The sequence below is a fragment of the Peromyscus californicus genome, unplaced genomic scaffold (genome assembly GCF_007827085.1).
Source record: "Peromyscus californicus insignis strain IS unplaced genomic scaffold, ASM782708v3 Scaffold_8__1_contigs__length_139910024, whole genome shotgun sequence".
NCBI classification, from domain to species: Eukaryota; Metazoa; Chordata; class Mammalia; order Rodentia; family Cricetidae; genus Peromyscus; species Peromyscus californicus.
Window position 1 is genome coordinate 17,954,450 of NW_026294606.1, and position 24,782 is coordinate 17,979,231.

A 24,782-nucleotide genomic window follows, 5' to 3' on the forward strand; every position below is an offset into this window, starting at 1 on the left:
AACACCCTAGCAGTGGGCCTATCCCATACAGGGAAATTTAGATTGCAACAGGAAGGGTCGGAACGCAGAGACTCACATACCAAATGCTGGGGTGGGTGTGGAATAGGAGAAAGCCTCCTTCATTTACCGGTGATGGGAGCATAGAGCAGTATGACCACTTCTGGACAAAATGAAATGCACCCTTGCCACAAAACCCAGTAATTTTGCTCCTTGGTATTTATTCAGAAAACCTGAAAATGTATGTCCATACAAAAACCTGTATGTGGATGTTTATAAACATCCTAATTCACAGTCTCCAAAGTGTGGACGCAGACTGAACTGCCCTTCAGTAGATGACTAGCTAGGCTATGATACATGACCCAGCTATGCCGCTCCTGGGCATATACTCAAAGGATTCTTTGTCCTGTTACAGAGATACTTGCTCATCTTTGTTTATTGCTGCTCTATTCACAATACCCAGGAAATGGAACCGACCTAGATGTTTATCAATAGATGAATAGATAATGAAAGTGTGATACAAGCAGTGACAATTTATTCAGCCACAGAGGAAAATGGGATCATGCAATTTGCAGGAAAATACACGGAACTAGAAAATATCTTAGTGAGACAGCCCAAGCCCATAAAGACAAATCCTATGTGATTTTTTCTCATCTGGGGCTCTCAGCCTCTACTGTTCATGTGTGTATCCATGTGGGAGGGAGTGTAGATGGCAGTGAACCAGAAAGAGGCCTGTGAGGGGGAAAACTGCTCTCAGCAGAAAATTACCCTATAATTAAATCTCAATAAATGTTATCTCTGCTATATTTAAAACCTAAAAACTCACAATTAATTGGATTAGCATCTGACCATTTATGAGGTATTTCAAATTCCTGGTTATTTCTGTTAAGAATTGCGGTTCCAATTCACTTCCAGATATATTGCCTCTATCAATCAGCAATGTTACTGAAAATAATGTGCTATTCTGTTTTTGCACACTTGTACACTTTTAATTGTTACCACTGAGTTTCTTCTTGATGGTGGCGTTGATGCCTCTCATCTTTCATTAACTCTCATTATGTACATTTCGATTTTCTAATAAAAATTATAGATGAAAAAGTTATGATCTATACAAACAAAGAAATATCATTGAGCACTATGAAGAAACTAATCTGAAAAAGACACACTGTGAGGTCCCCACCATGTGCCGTTCTTGAGAAGGAAAAGGCTTTCTAAGGAAGTGCTCAGGCTAGCTGGTTCTCAGGAGTAGGTAGGAGGGCAGGATAAATAGGTAGAAAACAGGATAGTGAAATACTACATGAGATGCTACATGTTTTCCTAACCTATAAAGCACATAACATCAGGTGTGAACCTAAAAGTGTCCTTAAAAAAAGTAAAGTCTAGGGGCTGGAGATGCAGCTCGGTAAAGTGCTCGCCTAGCATGCTCGAAGCTTTGGATTTCGTATCTGCTACTACCTACACAGACTGTAGTGATGCATCCCTATAATCCTACCACTGGGGAGGGGGGTGGGGGCGGGGGTGGAAGGAGAAACAGAAGTTCAAGGGCATCTTTAGCTAACTGTAAGGCCTGCTTGGAATCTGGAAGTCCCCGACAAAGCAAAGCAGAGCAAAGCAAAACAAAACAAAAGTAAAGTTATTTTTAAGGGCACCAGATACTTTCTTAGTTGTGAATGTCGCAAAAGCTCTCACTCATTTGCTCACTAGATTTCAGGCAAGAAACAAACAAACAAACAAACAAACAAAAAACCCAACCAGCTCTCCAGAGTAACTTTGGAGGACCAGAAGTCAAGGAAGAGCTTTCTGCACATACGTCACTCTGCTCTTTTAATTCTTGTTGTCACCCTCCATGACATAGCTTTGGAGTCAGTCTCCATAGAGATATGATAATTAGACCAATAGATATTTTATCAGCAAATCAGAAGTTAAAGGAAAGGCAAATCATGCAGTCTTTTTTTTTTTTTTTTCATTTTTCCAAGACAGGGTTTCTCTGTGATACCTTGGCTATCCTGGAACTCACTCTGTAAACCAACCAGGCTGGCCTCGAACTCACAGAGCTCCACCTGCCTCTGAGTGCTGGGATTCAAGGCCTGCACCACCACAGCCTGCCCAACTAAACCCAAATGAAATCTTTCCTACATAAATTCCTTGGAGACTAAAGCTGGAATGAAGGTATGCTCGGGGCCTCACTTGAAAACAAAACGGTGTGTTTACTCACAGAACTTAAATGAACACTCAAGGAAGTGTTTAAGTGAGAGGAAACCTGTGTGTATATGGGGAGAGTCAAGAAGAAACAGGAGACAAACTGATAACATGTTGGTGATGTTAACTGAGCACTGGGGATTTGTTAGAGGTGAGATGAAGACAACATTCTCTCTGATAGTGTACAATATAAGAAGGACAATGGAAGGATTGTGCATGTCACTAATTTACTTACAGCCCCGTTGTTTAATGATGGCGTTAGCTAGTTTTGTATACTGAGGATATCACAGAGTGTGTCCTCACACCATCCTAGGCTGTCTCATCAGGTACTGGATGCTGCCTTGTGAAGCCATCAAAAGACTTGAGCTGAGTGTGATGGTACCTGACTGTGATCCCAGCCTTGGGATGCAGACATGGAGAGAGTTGCAAATTCAAGGCCAGCCTGGCCTACATAGTAACTCTGTTTCAAAAAACAAGACTAGTGACTGGAGAGATGTCTCAGCAGTTAAGATCACATATTACACTCGCTGCTCTTTGAGAGGATCTGGGTTTAGTTCCTGGCACCCACTTGGTGGGTGACAACTGACTAGACCTTCTGTTCTAGAGGATCTGACACTTACTTTTGGCCTCCTCAGGACTGCACGCATGTGATGCACAGATAACACGCAGCAAAACATCCATACACACAGGAAAACAAAATCTTTTTTAAAGATAAAATCTGGGAGACCCTGTTTCAGCAAAGCAAAGCAATATAAAACAAACGTGTGCCTGTTTTTCAAGACATCAGCTACTTTATTAGTTGAGACTGACTCAGAAGCTCTCATATTCTCAAACAATCCCAGGCTCAACCTTGGCCAATGTACAAGATTGTCCTTTCAGCCCTTTCTCAACACTCAGGCATATCTGGGGCCCATTTTAATTATCTGTTCCGCAGGATGAAAGCCAATTTTCCCTTACAAGCTGATAATAATACTATCCGCATAGTCCCCTTTCACATGTAAGCAGGCATGGTTTCTCCTTATTGGAAGCACTAAGTAATAAAATCCAACAGGGACGCGTGCAACCCAAGTAATCAAATTGGAGACAATGCTGATAGAATTTTTTCCAATACGTTAAACTAGCCAACATTTCATGGGGAGACGATGGATTTTGGCTTGTTGACAGGTGCAGGGGGTTTTGTTTTGTTTGTTTGTTTGTTTTTATTCTCTCGGCTTTGAAACTGAGATGGCAAGGAGACACCGACATTAATAAAACAAGATGGTATTTGGACACTTGGAACCAAACAAAAGAAATTGGACCTGGGGTGTGTTACTTATTCATGGCATCTCGTTGTCAAGCTACCTGCCCTTTGAGGAGACCTGAGATGCTCTCTATATTGGTGGGGAAAATTCTGGTGGTTTGTGGTTCAGCTCAATGGTGAGAGAGGGTTGAGGGGAATCATTTGCTCCAAAGCTTACTTACCAGGGAGTGTTTGCTCTTTTGCTTTCTCGAAGGCATTTTGAAGTCCAGTAAATGGTAAGCAGGAGACTTGGGCTCAGGAATTTCATAAAGTGACAAAGCCAAGTTGCTCTGAGAAAATTCAGAGTGAAGGAAGGCTACAGGGCTTTCATCAACTCTTTGAAAGAGACTCCCAAGGAGCTGGCAGAGTAGACTGATGCCTTGTGTTTGTAAAAAGTCATCCAAGGAAGGTATCTGAGAACAGTTTGGGACGGAACCTCCCTGCCAGGGAACTTAAAGCCCGGGGTGACCTAAATGTCTTTGTTCGTCTCCTGTTTCCACTGCTGTCCCCAACGACCACAGCTGTTCTCATGTTACCGTGGGCCATGTCACTTAATGAAGAATACCTTGATCTTCGGTGGCCCGGCATATTTTACCATCTCCAGTGAACGGTCTTAGGGTTTTTATGCATGTGTGTGCATACAGCATGCAGCATAAGTCTTGTTACTGGGTCTACAGCTCCGAGTTTAGACACAAACTCATTCTTGCAGCATTTGGGCACATTCTGTATGAAAAGTATTTCTCCAGCACATACAACTTTTGTCTCTGTGTAAAATCAATTCTGCCAGGCAGTATGTTCTCATCTTAAGATTAGGAAAAAAATGGTGGGTTTTAAGAAGAGGTAGAATAAAAAAGCAAGGCCAGTCTGCCATGAGGGCAATGCCAAGCTGCCATGCTTTTCTCTAGGACATTGGTTCTCAACCTTCCTAATGTTGCAACCCTTTAATACAATTCCTCATATTATGATGACCCCCAACCATAAAATTATTTTGTTGCTACTTCATAACTGTAATTTTGCTACTGTTATGAATCATAATGTAAATATTCAATATGCAAGATAGTTGATATATGTAACCCCTGTGAAAGGGCCTTTCTGTAGTAGGTAATCTCTCAGCCAATGACCTTGGGCTACCTAACCTGATAGAGGCAGTGCTCCTTGTCTGCCTACGTGACCTCTTATAAGGGAGGAGAGACGGGGGTCACACTCTCTAAAAGGATCGTGACCCATAGCTTGAGAACTCCTGCTCTAGGACTTACCCATTGGGGCCAAGTATTAAGAAGCCACCCGAAGATCACTGAGACCCAAGAGTAAGAGGGTACACTTTAGAGATGACCATAGGGTGGGTTGGGATCACTGTTGGCTTCTTAGGGAGGAGGGCCTGAGTGTTAGTTTTCTCATTGTTGTAATAAAACACCTGACAAAAACAAGTCAGTCAGTTGACAAGATTAACTATGCTGGCCAGTAAGACCAGAATAATTTGAACCCAAGATTAATTTTGAAGCTAGCCTGGGCTACATGAAGCCTTGTCTCAGAAAACCAAAGCAGAGGTGGGATTGTAGGCCAAGTGGTAGAGGGCTCACTGAAAACACAGGAAGGCCTGAACCCAATCTCCAGTGCTGCACAAAAACAAAACAATAGGAAAACGGTGTGTGTGTGTATGTGTGTGTGTGTGTGTGTGTGTGTATGTGTGTGTGTGTGTGTGTGTGTGTGTGTGTGTGTGTGTGGTGTGAATGCTTATAATCTCAGAATTCTAGAGGTAGAGGCATGAAGAACAGGAATTCAATGTCATCTGTGCCACATAGAACGTTGAAGGCTAGCCTGGGCTATATGAAACATCATTATAAAAGATGCAGATAAACAAACACCCTCTCCTTTCCCTGATCTGTTCCATTCACCACTTTGGTAGCATCAAGTGCTGGATTCTCCTTGCCTGTCCTTATGGCTTCAGTCACACTCTCATAGCTTTCTCTTCCCTGTGATGCTACCATACTGGCCAGTCAATCTGTTACTGAGAGCTAGCACAAGCTTTCATATCTTTCATTCATGTGTCCCAAGGTAGAATATGCTGCTGGAGGTGTAGAGATCAGCCAGAGGCAAAATCTAAACCAAGACCTGGGCCAGGCCTCACTCCATGGTCATCATCTGCTCCCGGGCCTCTTCTAGTGTTCTCGTCATTCTCAGCAAACTTTCCTGCTTCCCAAGGCAGCAACACCATTTGTTGCCTAGAATCTCAAGTGCACTGCACTTGCCACTCAGGGCGGAAGACAGACTCCTGCTTCACTGAGAGAAAAGGAAGCCCACTACATGGTGGCAATGGGTTTCTGTGTGTTTCCTTCCATTCTCTCTACAGCCACCTTTCCTTTCCACCATTCAGAAACTTGTAACTCTGCCCACCCAGGCCCCCCTTCCCCAAGATTCCTCTCTATATAACTCTCAACTCTAAATGGTCTCTATTGTTTTGGTACTTTAAACTGGGAAACAATTTTAATAGTGACTCGACCAAGGGTGATGTGTAGAGCCATTGCCCGAATGGCCTCAATCAAAGGTCTCCCACCAGCCAAGCCTTTACAACATTGGCTATGTTTAACCAGGGTGTGATGGTTTGAAAGAAAATGGACCCCAAAGGGAGTGGCACTATTAGGAGGTGTGGCCTTGTTGGAGTAGGTGTGGCCTTGTTAGAGGAAGTGTGTCACTGTGGAGTGGAGGCTTTAAGGTCTCATATATGCTCAAGCCACACCCAGTGAGACATACCACTTCCTGTTGCCTGCAAGATGTAGGACTCTCAGCTACTTCTCCAGCACCGTGTCTGCCTGAATGCCTCCATGTCCCACTATGATGATAATGGACCTGAACCTTTGAACTGTAAGTAAACCACCCCAATTAAATGTTTTCCTTTATAAGAGTTGTCATGGTTATGCTGTTTCTTCACAGCAATAGAACAGTGACTAAGACACTGGGAGAGGAGATATATAATTTCCCAATTGTTTTTTTCTCTTCTGTGTTTTCAGTATCTTTATTTAATTCTTCATTCTATTATGCTCAGATTTCTCCCAATTTTTAAAAAATTTACGTCTCTGAACTTCTTCACTCCATGGTTATTGCTGGCTTTCCTCCTCTTTCCCACCTCCTACCTTTCCTCCATTTTTCTTAGCTTACTGAGGCCTGACTTCAACTCCATCAGGACAGTGGAAGCACTGCCCATGATTGTAACTGAATGACTTCTATGATCTTCCCTCTCTGTAGAGGTGGGGGTGTATCTATATTCTGATTGACAGGTTGTGTGATTGGCAGGTTGTATTGGGTATTGTGGTTAGTACTGAGAGATCCCTTCCAGGACCGAGGTCCTTGTTCCCAGCTGTGTGAGTGTCCTTGCTGTGGGTGTGCACAGAGTTGTTCCCTAATCTTTGCTGGAAGAGAGGGAGCCATCTCACCCGGGGCCCTCTCCTCTCCAGAGTCAGGCTGCGTCTACTCATTTGCTGGTATGAGTACAGACAAAGCCTCTTGCCGTCTTTGAAGTATCATCCAACCTTCAAAGCTTTCTACCAGATTCGCTATTCCAGGTTCATTCCAAGTTCAACACTTCTTTAACCAAATCTACTTTTCTTCTCTTTCCCAATGTGTGCTTCTTCGAGCACTTTACAAAAACCTTCCAGGAAGCAACTATCCATGTCTGTTGTGTGATATTTTATTTGTGTTCTGACAAATAAAGCTTGCCTGGAGATCAGAGGGCAGAGCTAGACACTAGTTAACCATAGAGGCCAGGCAGTGGTGGCTCACATCTTTAATCCCAGCACTTGGGAGGAGGAAGAAGGAAGATCAGGAGTTCAAAGCCACACTGGACTAAGCAAGATTGAACCAATCTAAAGGAGAAGCAGAGCCGGGTGGTGGTAGTGCACACATTTAATCCCAGCACGAGGGAGGTGGAAACAGGACCTTGGCCCCTCCATTCAGCCTGAGATTCCATAGAGGTAAGAAGTCTCTGGTGGCTGCTGCTCTGCTTCTCTGATCTTTCAGCATTCACCCTAATATCTGATTCTGGTGTTTGTATTGATTAAGACTAAATAGATTCACACATTGTCGTCTGTGGGGAGCTTGAAGCTAAGTGTTTCCCCAGAGAGAGACTACTCCAGAGTGAATAAACTTCGTCTCCAAATCTCAGATCTAAAATGCTCCCAAAGCAGAACCATCGAGCACAAACATGGCACCGCTCATAGTTCAATGTAGACGTTTAAATTCTGTACGAGATCACCATAAATGGACTTGTGTTGAGACTTGGTTCCTGCTGCTAACACGTTTTGCTATATGAGTGAAAGTATTCCAAGTATCAGTTGGAAACCTGGAATGCTGTCAGTCCCAAGCATTTTGAGGAAGTGATGGTCAGTCGACCTGGAGCAGAACCCAGATGTCTTCATACTTCATCCTACTTCTACCTCTTAGGTTCCTCCCTGACACATGCAGTTCCAGGAGGGTTAGTCTCAGCCCCAAACACAAACTGGACTAGACTTTCAGAGCAACAGATGAAGTTGAAACCCAGTTTGTAAGTCCCCTGGCCCTAGTTTGTTCATTTTCTTGAATAATTTTTACTTATGGCATATGGGATCAGACCCACTTCATCTGGCCTTCAGCCCAAATTTTGGGCGATCAGTTTTGAGTCTTGCTGCTCTCTCTTTAGGGAAGGCTATGCTGTCGTTTTCTGAGTTTCTCCTACTCTGGGCTCCTGAGCTCTTCAGATCTCAAAGACTCACTCCACAATCAAAGTTGTAGCTTGTCCCAAGTCACCATGATCTAGTTTCTGAGCATCACAGCATAAAGTGGGGTCATTTGTTCTAGTTACTTAGGTCTGGACTTTCAGAATTAATGCATGCAATAGTGAAAAAAACATTGTATTCATTAATCACATAGAAAGCATACTTCTGCTAGATTTAACTTGTTTTAATGTACCCAACTACACATGCTTGAGAACGGATAGTTATTCTGACAGCCATTACCTGACTCCAATATATCCCAATCTACATCTCCTCTCTATCACTTTTCTATCACTTGTTCAATACAGAGTAACAAACTCTTTACAAGATTGAAATGATAGTGAGTCTGTGTTTACCTGTCCCTGGATTGCTTGGATGTTTCTGCCTGTCTGGGCTGGGCTTGCTTGGTCTTGGATGGATTTTCTCAATCATTTTCATTCAACTGAAATTTGGTCAGGGGCTAGCTATTCCAGGATGGCCTGAGCTCCGCTGCATCTAGCCTTTCTCCAGCAAGCAGCGAGTGTGGGCCTGTTCTTAACCACAGTGGGACTCTTGGAGAAAGCAAGACTAATTCTACAGGAGCAAGCCCTGATTCAGAAAACGTCTTCTTGCGTCAGGTTGCTCAAAGTGCAAAGTCAGAATGAAATGGAACCCTGAGTTGTAGACCGAAGGGCTTAGCTACGGGAAGATCTTTAATTGAGGCCATTCACACCATGACTCTCCGCATCATCCTCAGTCAAGTTACTGTTATGTCCTGGCTGAGTGATTCCATTAACCCTCATTATAACTGTTTTCCCTACTTCCACTCTTGACCTCTTTAGTCAACTGCTTCATTTCCAGAATCCTATCTGTTGAACATTTCTATCAGACTATGTCAACTCCTCGGCTCAGAATCCTTCTTCTCTGGTTCCCCATGGTATTCAGATTTAAACAGAAATTTCCTGCCTTGCCTCCCCTGTCATAGATATGACAGCTCCTGCACATCTCTGGCCCCGGCCCCACAGTCACTGCCTGAACTGCCCCTCCACTGAGCTATTCTCTTCCTTCTTTGTCCCTTTAGTATCAGGAGATTTTATCTTTTGTGCTTTTTGTGGGTGTGGTGATATTGTGTTCCCCAAAATATTGTGTGCCCTAATAAGCTTATCTGGGGTCAGAGAACAGAACAGCCACTAGATATAGAGGCCAGAAAATGATGGCACACACGCCTTTAATCCTAGCATTTCAGAGGCAGAGATCCTTCTGGATCTCTGTGAGTTCAAAGCCACCCTGGAAACAGCCAGGCGTGGTAACAAGAGCCTTTAATCCCAGGGAGTGATGGCAGGGAGCAGAAAGGTATTTAAGGTGTGAGGACGAAGAACTAGAGCCTGGTTAAGCTTTTAGGCTTTTAGCAGCAGTTCAGCTGAGATTCATTCTGGATGAGGACTCAGAAGCTTCCAGTCTGAGGAAACAGGATCGGCTGAGGAATTGGCAAGGTGAGGTGGCTGTGGCTTGTTCTGCTTCTCTGATCTTCCAGCGTTCACCCCAATACCTGACTCCAGGTTTGTTTTTATTAGTAAGACCTATTAAGATTCATGCTACAGGTGGGCATGCTGTGTTCCAGATGTTTGAACAGTGGACTCCCCATCTTTCAGATAAGAGACCCGTCTTCTCTTGGAGGTGAAATAATTGGGGTCCTTCTAACCATGCCACAAACCTGATCTTAAGTTTTTGATCTTGTGTTTTTGTATCTGAAATTGTTATCATTATCATTTACATTTTCCTCTTTCTGGCTAAAATGTGAGCTCCAGGGGAATAGGAGCCTTGTATGTCAGTCAGCTTTGCAAGTCACTCTAATAATATACCTGTGATAAGAACTTATAAAGAAAAAAATTATTTTGGGATACAGTTTTGAGCTGTGGTCAACAGGCTTGCATGCTTTTGTGGCAAGCCTGGGAAACATAGTGAAAACACGATGCAGAGTTGAAATGCTCACTTTGTAGTCAATAAGCAAAAAAGTCAGGTGTGATTGAGGTCTGAAGGCTTCCTTCAAGGGCACATCTCCAATGACTTGAAGACTTTCTACCAAGCCATTTCTTCTTAAAGGTTCACCACCTCCAATGCTGCCACCACGGGGACCCAGTCTTCTTAAAGTTTCCCCACTTCTCATGCCACCCTCCTGGGGACCCAGTCTTCTTAAAGGTTCCCCATCTCCAATACCACCCTCCTGGGGACCCAGCCCTTAACACACAGACTTATTTGAGACTCACAAGATCCAAAGGGTAATATACTGTCTTCATGATTGCTTCCTCCCTTACCAACAGTAACACTAGTAGACACACTGCAAGTTGTACTTATTTACTCAATAGTAAGTAATTGAAAACCCAGACCTGTGGGCCCAACATATAAAACACAAGCATTCTGCTTCACTGACTCGTGCTACAAATACTCATATTCAAAAGAATAAGACCCTAGACTCCTGATACGCTGTCACTCTCATTGCAAGTCAAGCTAGATGTTCCAGCCAGTCATCTCTCTTTTGGGGGGACCTAGTTCTTAGTCCTTTTTCCTTTGTCCATTGTGACTCCACTCTCCATAACCAGCCCATTTTCCCTTCAGTCTTTCCAGGAGACCACGTAGTCATCTGTCATATTCAGGTACTTTTGATGGCTACTGGGAGGCTTCAGTGACTGTGTGGTACTAACTATGAGGGCAAGATTTCTCTTTGGCCTCTGTTAGCGCATCTCGACCAAGGACAAGCAGTGGTATTGAGGTACAATACCAGTAAAAGCAGTGTCCTAGAGGACTGCTAATCATAATTTTTTCTCTGTTTTCTCTGTATTTGAAGGTTTCAAAGATTGCTTTCTAATGAGACATAATCAGGGCATCATAACCAAGTTGTCTGTAGCCTAGATCCATAGGCTACACTGGATAGCATGCTCTCAGGAGATAGAACCTATTTGGTTCCCTAAGCTCCTTCTTCCCATGGAGTTCTCCCTCTTGATGAACTTTGCACAGTTTCTTTGGGTCTCTATAAATACACAAGGCTCAGTAAGCATCATTCAGACTCATGTTTTGAAATGCTTTCCTCTATTCTCTAGCTTGTCTGAAGATTTCCACTCCATTTTCTTTCTTTGTTGCTACAAGCTGCAAAAATATACAAAGTAGGATTTCAGCTGATTATGACAAAGCTAATACCTGGAAGAAGCCAAGGGCCTTCCAGAGGTCAAGCTGAGGAGCAAGGAGCCTTGGTGATATTGGCTTTTGATTATCAGATGTTTTCTGCTATGAGTTTCTTGTGTGCTATTGTAGCTTTGCCATCATTTATTGGGCACCATTTCCCCTCTACTAAAGGAATATTTAGATAACCTGTGCTGACAGCTATGCACAGCCAGAACCCCAGTTGAGGCCTCCCTGTAATTATCGTCATTGGCAGCATCCGGCCAGGACAATCCCCAGACTGAGGAAAGTACCTTATGAGAGATACCTCTGTACTCTCTAAGAACAGACTTAAGTGTCCAGACTACCTGTTTGAGAAGGCCTGGCGGATGTGCCAATTAAGCTTAACTTCCTCCTTTCCTAAATCTTACTTCTAGTTCCAGATCTCCCTTTAACTATCACCAGGGGCATCTAGCTGTACACAGGTTGCCTAGCGACCGAGCACACCTTCCCCATCCTGCAGATAAATGGCAGATATCTTGGACAGATAGGAGCCACAGGAAAAAAGAAGGCAGTTTTATTTTCTCTCATTGACCTAGCAACTTACAGATTCTTAACATTTTCTACCAATCACGTTTAAGATTATAGTTGAGCACATAAGATCCCTCTTCTTAGATATTACCCGAATTTAGCCTTTAGTTAATTTATTAGTCACTTCCCTTTTGGGTTGCAAATGATAATTAACAATTACTGCCTCTCTATGTGATTCTTATCACCCCTCCATTTGACCTTGGAAGCCTGGTTTTGTACTGCCAAGGGATTACTGCTTGTTAGTGTATATATACCGGGACTTCAGGGCAGAGGGTCGGAGAAGAGAAAAGAGAATGGAAGAGCTAGATGGGTAAGAACTTGAGAGGAACAAACTGAGATGGGGAAGAACTAGATTGAAGGGCTAGAAGAGAGTACTACAGGAATGAGATGGAAGATGAGGAAGAGCCAGATGGGAAAGAACAAGATGAGAGAGAAGGAGATGGGAAAGGAGCTGATATGGGAACGAACTAGATGGATGAGGACCTAGATGGGGCAGAACTAAGATGAAGGAATTAAGATAGAACCTAGAGGGGGTGACAGATAAATGTAGAGAGAAATTGGGCAAGAAAGGAGCTAAAAATAAGAGCAGAGTGTAAGCTTGTAGAGAAAGAATGGATACAGAATAATAAAGTGTATGGACTAAGGAGTTTCGTGTACATAGATTCATTTCTTTTCATGAAAGATTAATTATCAGCTGGTTGTAGATTCTTCCAGGACCCTGGGAGGGGACTATCGAGGGGCTGGACCTCCTTAGTCCTTGTTACTTTGTCTGCCCTCCAATGTCCTCTAGAGTTAGATTTTTCAAGTCTAATTGTGGCTGTACACAACTTCCATGAGTTTCCCCAGGGCTCCTTGTTCACATTCTTTCTCATGTGTGGAATGAAGTCTTCTTGCCTCAAAGCAGTGAGAACTGAAGGCATTTGTGTGTCACTAAAGCCTGATCTCCCAGTCTCGTGAGTACGTTGGTCCTTCCCAAGACCCTGGGAGGGACTCCTGCAATCTGGTCAAAAGACCTTTGCAAAGTTAGCAAAAGCAAGATATTTTCTTCTTAGTGTTAGGTGGCTGTTGAATGTCCAGCTTGGGGGAAGTTATGGCAGAAAACATTCAGTTCTTATTTCAGAAACTTGTTTTTATATGGTAGACAGTCACTTCCATACAGGTTGGGAGAGTAGGGAAATTCTGGGTAGAAATGGGCTTCTTGGTATCTTACCTCCAGGTCTGCTGACTTCTTGAAGGGCAAGGTCAGGGGTCAATTGAAGCACGTGTGTCTTTCTCCTAGAATTGGAGTTACAAGGGTGAAGATAAACTGAGTCAAAGGGCAACTGTGGAAAACTTCCACTCACCCGCTGTAGGAAAATGCAAATCAAATATTTGATTCTTACAGATGCCTGACCAAAACCACAGCTTTCTCTGGAATACTGCTGCTGATGCAACTTACTAGAGTACCCACTCACCCTGGTTTCCCCCTATTTTATGACAACTATGTAAAGTTAGAACTTACAGAATTCCCATGTTCATAAGTCATAAGCCCACGAGCAGTCCCATGAATGCCACATATATCTCTGTGTGAAGTCATGTGGTTTATACATCCCAGAATTGATATAGGAGAGCAAATTTCATTGAGCTCTTCTAGAGTGACAAATGATCTTTCTATTTTCTTGATGGACAATGTTTCAAAGTCAACATCACGTGAGAGGCAGTCAAGGCCCACACAATCAGCACTTGTAGGAGGAAAGAACTGTGAGACAGTAGTGTTAGGCAATTAAATAATAAAAAGGTAGGCCTTACTTGTAGATTTTTGTCAGCTTAAGTTTTGAATTTTCTAGTGGTTCTCTATGCCTGGTTGTATATTAGTAAATTTTCATTGTGTCTTTAAAGTAGAGCCAAAAAAATTACATAATCTTCAGCTCTTTCATAAAACCAGGGTATTTTCCTGGCAAAAACAGGATACAATTTATTTCAAAAAACCATTCCAACACACACATGGTAATTCCCATGAATGGCAGTCCTGTATGGGTCTGACATTGTTCTAGGAATTTTACATAATTCTCTTCTCGATTCTTTAAAACAATTTGATGACATGGCGTGGTTTTCATTTCAACCAGTTAGTTACAAAAGAAAGGAGAGAAAGAAGGAAGAAGGGATGGATGGGAAGAAGATGGAAGGAAGAAAGGAAAGGAGAGAGGGAGGAAGCAAAGAAAATAGAGAGGAAAAGAAGGAGGGAGAGTAGGAGGGAAACAAGGCAAGAAAGGAGGGAAGGAAAGACTTGTTTGAGATCACAGACTTCTGTCTCTTCGAGCAGTCTGCTCCACCCAGCACGCTTTCCCTCTATTACCCTCTACCGTGTAGAGTTCCACACTTACCTACATTGTTTCATGTGACCCATATCAGAACAGCTGTCTACTGTTTTATATTTCTGCTCCTACACTTCAGCTACAGTATAAGCCCCTTAAAGATGAAGAACAGAGTCCCAACTTTCCCCTATCACCTTAAGCATATGGCAGAACCCAACTTGTGGTGGGGATCTCATTAGTTTTAACAATTAAAACTGATTAGATGTTATCGGGAAAATACTCCCAAGATAGGTCCAAGAATCAGTACAGGAATCAGTTATGTTTCTGCCCTAGTATGGTGTTATCGCTGGGAGTTGGTGGGGAAAATATCACTGAGTTTCAGTTGAAATTAAAAAATAAAATAAAAGGATGAATATGCACCCAGCAGCTACAGGTAGGCTTTGGAGTTCTGTTCTGAGCCATCACTGTTGGCCAATACATGTGTGAAATGCTAGTTACCATAGCAACAAGCACAGCAAGATCTCTCTCTCTCTCTCTCTCTCTCTCTCTCTCTCTCTCTCTCTCTCTCTCCCTCCCTCCCTCCCTCTCAGGTTTATGAATCTAAATCAATAAATGTTTATAAATAACTCTCCAATTGGCCCAAAGAAGTAAAAGCTTAAGCCAGAACAGCCCTTCTGTCCTGTGAATGTGAGTCATGGATATGTTGGCCACATTCTGAGGACAGAAAAAGGCTATCCACGGAATAAACAATTGGCCACATCATTTTCTTTGCAAGAGCACTTGGGGAAAAGCTGCGGAGTGAAAATCCATTTCTCATGCTTAGTGACAAACAAAGAATACTAAATGATCACTTGCAAGAAGCCTAGAGATGAAATGACCCAAGCCATGTGCTTCTGTAGTGGCAGATGCTAGGTCCAAAGATGGCAGGGAGGTCACAGGACCTAGGTGGTTCTGCTGCCGTCCAGCAGAGCAGGTACTGGCCTAACTGTGACTGTGTGCGTTGGCTCACAGTTCCCTACAATATGCAAGTCGGAACTCATACAAATGTGGAATTTCGACTCAAGAGTCCCAACAAAAATCAAATCAGGCCACCAGCAGCCAGGAAAGCACTTTCTTTCTATAGCGTTGTGAACAGATGGTTGAACAGCCTCTCAGAGACTTTTGGTGAGAGAGAAAGTTGTTTTCCTCCCATCTCTATCTAGTAGCTGTTACATTCAATTCCTGAGCCAACCTTTTCTCCGGCTCCCCTTCCTTAACTCCTGTCTGTCCATCTGACTTTGTTCTTGGTGCAAGGAAGACCTCACCCACGAGGAGCATCTGCATGGCGGCATTTCAAGCCTTTGAAAGCAGCGATCTCATCATTCTTTAGTTTTCTACTGTTGCTGATGGGGCTCTCTCTCTCTCTCTCTCTCTCTCTCTCTCTCTCTCTCTCTCTCTCTCTGAATTCTCTTGTCAGATCTCTTTTCAAAATGTGAACACTCTCAGAGCAATCTGCACAAATTTCCAGATGGGGGTTAAGATTTCCGAGCACAGAAAAATTGTTTGCTGAACCTTCCTTGTCTGTGGATGTGGCTAAGCTGATGCTCACGTTCTTTTCGCTTTCCCTTCCTCCCTCTTCCGCACTTCCTTCTTTCTCTCCACACCAAGCTCTTAGCACCAAGTGGATTAAGTCACACAGGGATTCCATCCCAGAGCAGGAACAAATTACACAAATTAACAAATTACTGTCATTTTTCCCTGGGGAGAGCTCAGCTAGGGCATGGATTCCCTAGAAGTCAGAGTACACAAAGGAATCGTTCCTCTGATCATTGGGACAAAGATTTTAGCTGGCAAATGTCAAGTGGAGAAGGAATGACTGTCCTAAGATCGGTGGGGTGGTAGAGAACAGCCCCTCATCCTCAGTGTCTCCTTCCTTCATCTGGACTCCACGGTGGCTGGACTCCACAGTGGCCGGGCTCCACAGTGGCTAGACTTCACCGTGGAAAGGCCTCTCTGCTTCTTGTTACGTTTTCCCTGAAAGGACGTAAGTCACCGACAATTTACTGATAATGCGTCTATCTAAAGAGTAGAACTCGGAGCGATAAGAAACCATTGACCTCCTAGATTGGGCGGGAAGAAAGTGGAATAAAATTAAAGGGAAACATTTGAAGGAAGTGGGGTGGTCAAGGTACTACAGTTTTTGCCTGCCTGTGTGGTTAATGCTCTCTATGGCTAGGAGAGCCAAAGAGGCAAATAATACCGAAAGGCAGAGAAAGGGGATGTATTCAACATGTATTCACCACTAGGAAGAGGAACCAACAAAGGGGCCCAGAGACCCCCAAGTTCATCTTCAGGGTCTTGATATTGAGGTTTAAGGTTTAGGTTCAAATAGAGAGGGAGAGGCACGTGACTAAGCATCCTGATCAAGGTCTGACCCCCATCACTGAACCATTGTCTGGGCTGCAGTCTCTCCTGTAAGGTGGTCTCACAAGTTGTCAGAGCTGTGTGAAATCTCTTTCTGAGAGATAAGCCCCTCCTCTGGCTGGCCCCAGGGCTCCAGCCTTTTCATTCTCCCAGCAAGAGACTCCAATTTCCCAGGATCCATTGCTTCAGTTGCCTGAGGGCTGAGTGGTGGGGCACACGTGTCCAGAATAATTGTACTCTTGACAGGGTGCTTACACAACCTTTGTTTGGCCTTCCCCGAGTATTGTGAAGGAAGAGTACATGCCCAGAGTTGTCCTCTAGCTCAGCTTTCCAAATATCTGGAGGTTTGTGGGAAATCTTCAGTCTGAAGCTGTTGACAAGGGCAAAAAACTGCCTCTGCTGCTGGTTCCCCACCTCTGATGTCAGGGTTCATACCCACGGGGTCTCTCTCCGCTTCTGCTGCAATAAAGCAAGGAGCAGAGACTCCGGAATCAAGAGCTTAAACAAGATGGAAGTCACTTCCTTACTGTTCCTCAGACTAAAGAGGGTGTGTAGAGGTTTACCCAGGGAACTCGGTGTGGGCCTGGAGTCTAGGAGACCTATGCGTGATGAGGGATCACAGGCATATGAGCAGTTCCAGGTCATCTGCCTGGAGTAGCAGAGGAGATAGAAAAACTAGATTGGAAGCACATAGCACTTCACTCTCTCTCTCTCTCTCTCTCTCTCTCTCTCTCTCTCTCTCTCTCTCTCTCTCTTTCTGTCTCTCTCTGTGTGTGTGTGTGTGTGCATGCATATGCTATGGAAACATGTCTGAGAAAGTTCTGGAATCTGAGATTTCATCTAGAGGCAACAAATAACTGGAGCACACAATAAGAAAAGGTACCATGGCTGTCTTTTGCTTGAAAAAGGATGGAAAGGCAGGCAGAAGCGGGCAGGGCATGAGAAGGAAAAGGAGTGCCTCAGTCAGGAGTTTGGTTGAAGCCTTTGCCATCAACAGGGCAAGGACTACAGCGCAGTTAACAACCACCTAAGGTCTTTTCCTTTCCAGCTGTAAACCTACTGCATTCCAGGAATCTCACTAGAAACCCCATTCCCAGGGAAAGGCCCTTGCACAACCCAGGTGGCTCCTGCTTTGACTCAGTCATATAATTCCATCCAAGGCCTCTGTGGAGCCACCTTGCCTCCCTCTCTCATCAAAAGGGAGAGAAAAAGAAAGGTTTCCTAGCAACCTTAGAGATGTAACTTGAGAGCCACCAGCACAGACTATGCTGAGTGCTGAGATAATTACCTGCCCACCTGCCCTTCAGGAGCCCTTATCTGGGCTTGGGCATGGTCCCTTTCACCTGCTCCTTTTTGGAGAGCAACACCCCACTTGGGTATGTCTCACTTTACTCTTTCTCACAGCCCTCGTACTTAAGCCTGTATTAAAATACCTTTAATAAAATCACCAACTCTGCTTCATAAACTGGCCATCTTAAGATTCTTTTCTGTGTCAAAGCCACAAATCAGAGTCAGGTCCCTCAAAGTTTAGGGGAGCACCTCAGGCTCCAGAGGGCAGCAGTATGGAGCTATGTCTGTGTTCCCTTTCCACTGGGAAGCACAGTCAGTAAAACAATTGTTCACGAGTTCGAACACATGCATGTATCAATTTCCTTTATCCAACACTTTGAAGATTTTTTATCCCTTATTCTTTATTGGTTAACATATAAAGAAATAGATTTCATTGTGACAGTTCATAATACACATATATCAATTGATTCTCTCTATTCCCTCAGTCATCTCACCTCTCCCCACCGCCCCCCGCCTATCCCTTCTTCTCCTCAAATAGTCACCCTTTCCACTCTTGTGACCCACATATTCTGCTACCCTCTCTTGCTCCCCTGCTCTTTAAACCTCTTTCTCTTCTCCCATAATGTTCTTTCTATTTTAATTCCCCTCACACACATACATACACAATACAACACACACACACACACACACACACACACACACACACACACACACACACAAAACATGTCTTGTTTGTCTTTCTGAATCTGGCTTATTTCATTTAACATAATTGTTGCAGAATATTTGTTTAACTATGTAAAGTTGTGTTGCTGTTTTGCTTTGCTTGCCTAAGTCACCTGATTGGTCTAAATAAAAAGCTGAATGGCCAACATCGAGGGAGGAGGTATAGGTAGGACTTTCCTGCAGTGAGAGTAAGTAGGAGGAGGAATTTAGGTTCCAGAAAAGGGGAAGAAAGGAAAAGAGATGCCAGGGATGCTCCAGGAGCCAGGCAGTCAGACACAGAGGAAGCAGGAAAATAGGACATATAGAATAAAAGAAAGGTAAAAAGCCTGAGGTAAAATGTAGGTGAATAGAAACAGATTAAATTAAAAAGAGTTGGCGGGACAAGCCTAAGCTAAGGCTGAGAATTCATAATTAAAAATATGTCTCCATGTCTTTATTTGTGTTTATTTGGTTGGCAACTCAAAGAAAATTCAAACTACAAATGGAGCCCAATGTGAGGTCCAAATTTCCACATAGGTCCCGAGAAAGCTTAAAAAATGAATATGGCTCCTTTAAGAGGCACTGCTTGAACAGCGCTTGATTAGTTCAAGACCAACTCCATTTCTAGCTTGGTGTAATAATTTACACTCATAATTGTTCTGTTCTATTATCAGCTGATAATAGAGCACAAATAAATGAGGGAAAGGTCAACTATTCAAAAAATGATCAATTCAAGGAAGTAGTCACCCAGAAAACATCAAAATAAATCCTTATCACATGACTTGAACCAAAATAAAGCATATTTCAATGTAAGTAGTAAGACTATAAAGTTTATCAGTTATGCTGTATTTAAAGATTAAAATTTCCCAACACTTGCGAGGCAGAGCCAGGCAGCTCTCTGTGAGTTCAAGGCCAGCCTGGTCTACAGAGCAAGATCCAGAACAGGCACCAAAACTACACAGAGAAACCCTGTCTTGAAAAAACAAAAACAAACAAACAAACAAAAAGATTAAAATTTATCATCAGTATGAATATATAGAGAAATAATAATATGTATAGAGTATGTCAGTTCTGAAATTTCAAGAATTCACAGGGGTCTTGCAACACCAGAGGACTTCTGTGTTAGAAGATTAGCTCACTGTCTGGGACAGGGGTTGCACACATTTCCGTACTTGTTGGTATTGGATTGCTACTATTTTTTCTTTGTTCTGGATATTTTAAAGAAAAAATTATATAGTTAAATTTATCTTTTTATTGTTTCTCTTCTGCGTCATAGGAAAGTCTTTGCTTAATCTATAATTATTTTAATTTTTTTGTTTTCTTTTAATACTTTATAATCTTATTATTTACATTGAAATATGCCTTAATTTGGTTCAAAAAATGTGATATGGATTTATTTTGATGTTTTCTAGGTGACTACTTCTTTGAATTGATAAAAGTTCTTGAATAATTGACCTTTTCCTTATTTATTTCAAATGTCACTTTTAGACACTAAACTTCCCCGTGTGAGCTCTAAGCTCCCACTTATTGCATTGTTCCATTGTTTTATTCCCCCCCCTTCTTTGTTATCATTGTTTTGTGGTGACTACAGATAGGATTAAGGCCTTGTGCGTTCAAGGCAAGCCCTCTACTTCTGAACTGTAAACCCAACTTCTTTGTACTCTTTAGAGACAGGATCTTAATAAATTTACCAGGCTTGACTTGAACTCACTCTGTGGTTCAGGCTGGTCTTAAACTTGTGGTCCTCCTGCCCCATCCTCTGGAATAGATGTTATTACAGATCTGAGCTGTCAGACCTAGCTCACACCACCTCTCAATTAACCAAGATTCTTTAGGTAACTTCTGAATGAGTTTTAATAGATCTCTGCAAAAGCCTTTTGGATAATAACCAGTATGGCCCCCAATTACTCGTTTTGGGTCCCATTTCCTCCGAGTTTCTGCAGATGTCAGCTAATCTGATAGTGTGATAAAGAAGTAAAGATGGGTCCGGAGAGATGGCTCAGTGGTTAGCAGCACTTGGTGCTTTTGCTAAGGACCAGCTCACAACTCCAGCTCCAGGTGATCCAGAGCCCTCTTCTGGCCTCCACACGCACCAGGCACAAATGGAGTGCATATACATGCATGTATACCAATAATCATACACATTAAAATAAATAACTTAATTAAAAAAAGAAAGAAATAGGGATGGTGGCATTTTTGAGCCTGGAGTGTTTTATGGGTTCTCCACCTCAAATAATACTTTGAACAGAGAAGTAATTAAAGGGGTGTCTTAGTTCCCTTTCTGTTGCTGTAATGAAGACTGTGACCAACAGCAGCTTGGGGAGGAAGGGATTTATTCCAGCTTACAGCTATGGTCCATCATGAAGGAAGTCAGGGCAGGAACTTACAACAGGAACCCGGAGGCAGGAACTGAAGCAGAGACCATGGAGGAGTGCTGGTTACTGGCTTGCTCCCCATGGCTTGCTCAGTTTGCTTTCTTGTACAATCCAGGACCACCACCCTAGGGGTGGTATCACCCCCAGTTGTCTGGGCTCTCTCCCATCAGTCATTAATCAAAAGAATGCATGACAGACTTGCCTGTAGGCCAAGCTTACAGAGGCATCTTCTCAGCCAAGGTTCCTCTTCCCACGTGACCCCAGCTTGTGTCAGGTTGACAGCAAAGCAAAACAAACAAAACAACAAAAACAAAAACCAGCCAACATGAAGGGATAAGAAATTCTGGAAGAGATTAGGTTTTTAGAACATGGTATTTCATGGTTTTATGTCACAGAAACAGCTGCTGGTAGACCTTCCCAGTCCGCTTTAGATTTGGAAATTAGACTTAATTCTACTTCCCCATCTTCCTCTTCCTCTTCCTCCTCCTCTTCTCCCTTCCTTGAGTTTCCACAGCTGTCCACTGGTCCCCAGTCCTTATTGCTCCTTATCTTGTCATCGTATGACCTTAGCATGTTCATTCAGTTCCTGTGCTCTTTTTGGATCAAAATTTAAAGTATGTAAGAAAGTTTATTTTGAAATAGCCTTGCTAGCATTTTTCTCTTTAAGGAAATCACAGTGTTTGGAGCTCAAATATATCCCTTAACACAGGATTATCAGTTTCTATTAGATGTTGTCATGATATATGTTTTCATTAATTTTGGATATTTATTATTATTTAATTTATGTTCTTTTGAGACATGGTCTTGATATATACCCTAGACTGGTCTGGAACTCACAGTATAACCATTAAAGATGGCCTGAAACTGGCAATCCTCCTGCCTCAGCTTCCAGAGTGTTGGGATCACAGGGGTGGGTGACACCATACATAGCATCTTGATAACATTAAATGGGGCACAGAGCTAGAACAAGGCTGGCTCTTTGTGGCTCTGAAGACGTTTCTTCAAACACACTTGTATGAATGCTTGTAGGAGATTTTGTATGAAGCTCTGGCAGTTTTCCATTGAGGAATTACATACAAGGAATTAAAGTGAGGATTGAGAACACCAAAACATTGTAATAGTATTTCATTAGGGAAGGATGAAGTCCAACAAACTGAATAATAAATAAGAGGGATGGGCTAAGTTGCCGCTTCCCTAATCATGGTAATTTTCCTCTTATCCAGTCTGGAACAATCTGATGTGTTCTCCGCCTTTTGTTGGCCTCCCTTGAATTCTGCCAGCCTGCAATTTGTGGACACACAGTTGTTTCAAAGCACATAATAGCCTGACATCCCGGGTGTTGGAAATCAGTTTTTCTCTTTGGAGATCTGTGCAGTAACATTGTTATGGACCTTAACTAAGGGCTATGGAGCATTTTGAGCATACTGTCCTCACAGCCACCCCTACTGTTTTCTGTCTGAGAAACGGGGCATGGGGCTCCCAGAATAGGTCAGGAAAGAGCCCTAGGGACAACAAGATGGGGAATCCAGATTATTTTGGAGTGCACCACTGAGCTGGTACTGCCTGTGTTCCTCTGAGCATCTAGCCCATTGCAGGCCCTCGAAGAAACCTTCTAGAATACCCTTAAATATTATCTACAATAAAAGGAGGAACCTTTGCTCTCTGGCTCTTTCCCTTTTTCCCAAGGATAACCCTCCAGCAGTGTGGCCCCCTCCTTCTCTAACCCTAGAGTCTTGTACATAGCAAAGTGGCTGGGAGGTTCCCATGGGTACTAAGTGAGCGATGATGGAGAGCTAAGAGAAGTAGATAAGAGAAAAGATACTGGGTTACACCAGGAGCAGCTGGAGGTGCTGAGAAGGTTAGGGTGTACATCAAAGATGCCATGCTCACATACACATCAGGAAACCCACCCGGTGTCACTCAGCCATGGACTACATGTTGTCTCTACCCCAGCACTGAATTTAAGGATTCATACAGTGTGACAGTTTCAGATACTCACAGCAGAATGATGAGTTTTAGTCCACATACTCGCTTTGTGTCTACACCTTTCTGGGAGCTGAGGCTATCTCTGCAGAGTTCCGTGGGAAGCTGTGCACAGCAGACTGGCCTCTCAGTCGGTTCTGAATCCAAGGACACTTGCAGACTGGATAGCCAGGCCACTCACCTTGTCCACCCAGGAAGTATCCTTGGACTTCTGGAATTTACTCACCATTTCTGCTTAGCTATAGCTGCTCATAGGGAAAATGTTGCAGGACTAGCGATTCAGTCCTGAGCTGCCGTAGTACCTGCAGAAATGACTACCAGTGAGGTGGGTGGGTATTGATGCTAGAGCAGCACAAATATCCCAAAGATGGTTCTAGGCATAGGTGTTAGCTCAGCCTTGGGCAGATAGCACTTCGCAAATTTTTTATCCAGTGGTCCCAAACCACTGCATAAACCTCATTATGTACCACTGTACAAACCTCATAGACATAGGTGTGTACATATGTAAACATGCATCTGGCAAGAGCCATCAGGGTGCAAATAAGGATGGCAACAGAGGCTTTAAAAAATCCTCTTGGTTTTCTCCAAGATTCAAGGACAAGCAGTCTCTCAAGAGGGAATAAAGGACTCTATGGCCTTCCAGAAAGAGACATAGTCCTACTTTTAGAGTAGGAACTGACAGATGTCCTGAGCCACTGGGTGTGGGAGCGCATACCTACCCAGTAGTGTGGGATATAAGGATGTGCCTGACTTGACTGGACATCTCACTTAGCCCGGGCTCCCTTTCCCTTTGTTCTGTTAGCAAACAAACCCAGCCCCTGCGTTTTTGCATCACATTTTAACAAACAGGAGTATTTGTAACATGCCAACGCCCCCTTGAGAAATTCATGAACATGCACTCATTCTGTTCTCATAAAAACAGCACAAAGCATGCAGAATTTCAGTCTGACTGCAAAGGTGAGAAGCTGGCCTGTGAGCGATCATGAATCCCCTCAAGGCCCTGGAGCAAGAGATTTTCCAGGAGGAATGAAGCCTGGGCTCTTACCCTCTAGGCTACTGCCTCTGCCTGCCCTGCTCCTCTTTGTCAGCCACTGAAGACTTTGCCATTTACTCCCTTGCTGACCCACCCCACCCCCCATGCTAAATGTGGCTGTAGTTTTCCCAGCTAATCCTTCTTGGAGGATCCTCTAATTGATTTTGCATATTTACTTTGTTTCTTCAACAATATGATGAGAACTGAGGGCTGCTGTGCTGTCTGCCGGCCAGGATCTAAAGAGTGTGAACTTACCGGGCAGTGGTGGCGCACACCTTTAATCCCAGCACTCGGGAGGCAGAGGCAGGCAGATCTCTGTGAGTTCGAGGCCAGCCTGGTCTCCAAAGCGAGTTCCAGGAAAGGCGCAAAGCTACACAGAGAAACCCTGTCTCGAAAAAACCAAAAAAAAAAAAAAAAAAAAAAAAAAAAAAAAAAAGAGTGTGAACTTGAAGAGCCCTCCAGGTTGTCAGACAGGGCTTCTCACCTGCCTTTACGACTTCAGCCATTTTAGGGGTCTTATGTTACACAGGCACCAATCAGAACTTGGACACGGTGGAAATAAAGACTTCAATGGCAAGGAGTTATGGGAGAAATGGAGAGACCTGAAACTTGACTGTTATGGAGCGAGGGTTCTGTGAGTGTTCTGTATATGCTTCCTCATTTTCCTCCTCCTCCTCCTCCTCCTCCTCCTCCTCCTGCTCCTTCTCTTCCTTCTTCTCTCCTCTTCCTCTTTTTCTCCTCCTCCTTTCTCTCCTT